General features: G+C 41.7%; 9 non-coding genes and 3 pseudogenes across 9 annotated transcripts in view; all 12 read right to left on the bottom strand.

Annotated features, from left to right (window-relative positions):
- LOC135039629 (5S ribosomal RNA) overlaps nucleotides 1–107 on the bottom strand; it is a 119-nt gene extending 12 nt beyond the window's left edge. Inside the window, exon 1 of the ribosomal RNA XR_010233627.1 lies at nucleotides 1–107. This exon is cut by the window's left edge and continues 12 nt beyond it. This is a non-coding gene — a ribosomal RNA (5S ribosomal RNA).
- Nucleotides 108–214: 107 nt separating this feature from the next.
- LOC135038946 (5S ribosomal RNA) lies at nucleotides 215–333 on the bottom strand. Its single transcript, XR_010233296.1, has one exon. It is a non-coding gene; the product is annotated as a 5S ribosomal RNA (ribosomal RNA).
- A 107-nt stretch (nucleotides 334–440) lies between these two features.
- LOC135039280 (5S ribosomal RNA) lies at nucleotides 441–559 on the bottom strand (annotated as a pseudogene).
- A 107-nt stretch (nucleotides 560–666) lies between these two features.
- LOC135039517 (5S ribosomal RNA) lies at nucleotides 667–785 on the bottom strand. Its single transcript, XR_010233520.1, has one exon. It is a non-coding gene; the product is annotated as a 5S ribosomal RNA (ribosomal RNA).
- Nucleotides 786–892: 107 nt separating this feature from the next.
- LOC135039623 (5S ribosomal RNA) lies at nucleotides 893–1011 on the bottom strand. The gene has a single exon (XR_010233621.1). It is a non-coding gene; the product is annotated as a 5S ribosomal RNA (ribosomal RNA).
- Nucleotides 1012–1118: 107 nt separating this feature from the next.
- Nucleotides 1119–1237, bottom strand: LOC135038756 (5S ribosomal RNA). Its single transcript, XR_010233110.1, has one exon. It is a non-coding gene; the product is annotated as a 5S ribosomal RNA (ribosomal RNA).
- A 107-nt stretch (nucleotides 1238–1344) lies between these two features.
- LOC135039528 (5S ribosomal RNA) lies at nucleotides 1345–1463 on the bottom strand. The gene has a single exon (XR_010233531.1). It is a non-coding gene; the product is annotated as a 5S ribosomal RNA (ribosomal RNA).
- A 107-nt stretch (nucleotides 1464–1570) lies between these two features.
- On the bottom strand, nucleotides 1571–1689 carry LOC135038876 (5S ribosomal RNA). The gene has a single exon (XR_010233227.1). It is a non-coding gene; the product is annotated as a 5S ribosomal RNA (ribosomal RNA).
- Nucleotides 1690–1796: 107 nt separating this feature from the next.
- Nucleotides 1797–1915, bottom strand: LOC135038438 (5S ribosomal RNA). Its single transcript, XR_010232802.1, has one exon. It is a non-coding gene; the product is annotated as a 5S ribosomal RNA (ribosomal RNA).
- A 107-nt stretch (nucleotides 1916–2022) lies between these two features.
- LOC135039342 (5S ribosomal RNA) lies at nucleotides 2023–2141 on the bottom strand (annotated as a pseudogene).
- Nucleotides 2142–2248: 107 nt separating this feature from the next.
- Nucleotides 2249–2367, bottom strand: LOC135038643 (5S ribosomal RNA). Its single transcript, XR_010233001.1, has one exon. It is a non-coding gene; the product is annotated as a 5S ribosomal RNA (ribosomal RNA).
- Nucleotides 2368–2474: 107 nt separating this feature from the next.
- The window catches only part of LOC135039168 (5S ribosomal RNA), a 119-nt pseudogene continuing 93 nt past the window's right edge, over nucleotides 2475–2500 (bottom strand).

A 2500-nucleotide genomic window follows, 5' to 3' on the forward strand; every position in this document is an offset into this window, starting at 1 on the left:
CTTGTATTCCCAGGTGGTCTCCCATCCAAGTACTAACCAGGCCCAACACTGCTTAGCTTCCAAGATCAGATGAGATTGGGCGTACCCAGTGTGGTGTGGCTGTAGATGAGCTTTGTGGTTTCTGTTAGAACTTTTCTACTTCTAACTACTGGTTCATAAATGAATACGTTTGAAAATGGAATGCATCAACAGAACGGTGTTGGCAGTATAAAAATAACTACAGCACCTTGTATTCCCAGGTAATCTCCCATCCAAGTACTAACCAGGCCCAACACTGCTTAGCTTCCAAGATCAGATGAGATTGGGCGTATCCAGTGTGGTGTGGCTGTAGATGAGCTTTGTGGTTTCTGTTCGAACTTTTCTACTTCTAACTACTGGTTCATAAATGAATACGTTTGAAAATGGAATGCATCAACAGAACGGTGTTGGCAGTATAAAATTATCTACAGCACCTTGTATTCCCAGGTGGTCTCCCATCCAAGTACTAACCAGGCCCAACACTGCTAAGCTTCCAAGATCAGATGAGATTGGACGTATCCAGTGTTGTGTGGCTGTAGATGAACTTTTTGGTTTCTGTTAGAACTTTTCTACTTCTAACTACTGGTTCATAATTGAATACGTTTTAAAATGGATTGCATCAACAGAACGGTGTTGGCAGTATAAAATTATCTACAGCACCTTGTATTCCCAGGTGGTCTCCCATCCAAGTACTAACCAGGCCCAACACTGCTTAGCTTCCAAGATCAGATGAGATTGGGCGTATCCAGTGTGGTGTGGCTGTAGATGAGCTTTGTGGTTTCTGTTAGAACTTTTCTACTTCTAACTACTGGTTCATAAATGAATACGTTTGAAAATGGAATGCATCAACAGAACGGTGTTGGCAGTATAAAAATAACTACAGCACCTTGTATTCCCAGGTGGTCTCCCATCCAAGTACTAACCAGGCCCAACACTGCTTAGCTTCCAAGATCAGATGAGATTGGGCGTATCCAGTGTGGTGTGGCTGTAGATGAGCTTTATGGTTTCTGTTAGAACTTTTCTACTTCTAACTACTGTTTCATAAATGAATACGTTTTAAAATGGAATGCATCAACAGAACGGTGTTGGTAGTATAAAAATATCTACAGCACCTTGTATTCCCAGGTGGTCTCCCATCCAAGTACTAACCAGGCCCAACACTGCTGAGCTTCCAAGATCAGATGAGATTGGGCGTATCCAGTGTGGTGTGACTGTAGATGAGCTTTATGGTTTCTGTTAGAACTTTTCTACTTCTAACTACTGTTTCATAAATGAATACGTTTGAAAATGGAATGCCTCAACAGAACGGTGTTGGTAGTATAAAAATATCTACAGCACCTTGTATTCCCAGGTGGTCTCCCATCCAAGTACTAACCAGGCCCAACACTGCTTAGCTTCCAAGATCAGATGAGATTGGGCGTATCCAGTGTGGTGTGGCTGTAGATGAGCTTTGTGGTTTCTGTTAGAACTTTTCTACTTCTAACTACTGGTTCATAAATGAATACGTTTGAAAATGGAATGCATCAACAGAACGGTGTTGGCAGTATAAAAATATCTACAGCACCTTGTATTCCCAGGTGGTCTCCCATCCATGTACTAACCAGACCCAACACTGCTTAGCTTCCAAGATCAGATGAGATTGGGCGTATCCAGTGTGGTGTGGCTGTAGATGAGCTTTGTGGTTTCTGTTAGAACTTTTCTACTTCTAACTACTGGTTCATAAATGAATACGTTTGAAAATGGAATGCATCAACAGAACGGTGTTGGCAGTAAAAAAATATCTACAGCACCTTGTATTTCCAGGTGGTCTCCCATCCAAGTACTAACCAGGCCCAACACTGCTTAGCTTCCAAGATCAGATGAGATTGGGCGTATCCAGTGTGGTGTGGCTGTAGATGAGCTTTGTGGTTTCTGTTAGAACTTTTCTACTTCTAACTACTGGTTCATAAATGAATACGTTTGAAAATGGAATGCATCAACAGAACGGTGTTGGCAGTATAAAAATATCTACAGCACTTTTTATTCCCAGGTAGTCTCCCATCCAAGTACTAACCAGGCCCAACACTGCTTAGCTTCCAAGATCAGATGAGATTGGGCGTATCCATTGTGGTGTTGCTATAGATGAACTTTCTGGTTTCTGTTAGAACTTTTCTACTTCTAACTACTGGTTCATAAATGAATACGTTTGAAAATGGAATGCATCAACAGAACGGTGTTGGCAGTATAAAAATATCTACAGCACCTTGTATTCCTAGGTGGTCTCCCATCCAAGTACTAACCAGGCCCAACACTGCTTAGCTTCCAAGATCAGATGAGATTGGGCGTATCCAGTGTGGCGTGGCTGTAGATGAGCTTTGTGGTTTCTGTTAGAACTTTTCTACTTCTAACTACTGGTTCATAAATGAAAACGTTTGAAAATGGAATGCATCAACAGACCGGTGTTGGCAGTATAAAAATATCTACAGCACCTTGTATTCCCATT

This window comes from Pseudophryne corroboree, unplaced genomic scaffold (assembly GCF_028390025.1).
Source record: "Pseudophryne corroboree isolate aPseCor3 unplaced genomic scaffold, aPseCor3.hap2 scaffold_711, whole genome shotgun sequence".
In the NCBI taxonomy this organism is placed as follows: domain Eukaryota; kingdom Metazoa; phylum Chordata; class Amphibia; order Anura; family Myobatrachidae; genus Pseudophryne; species Pseudophryne corroboree.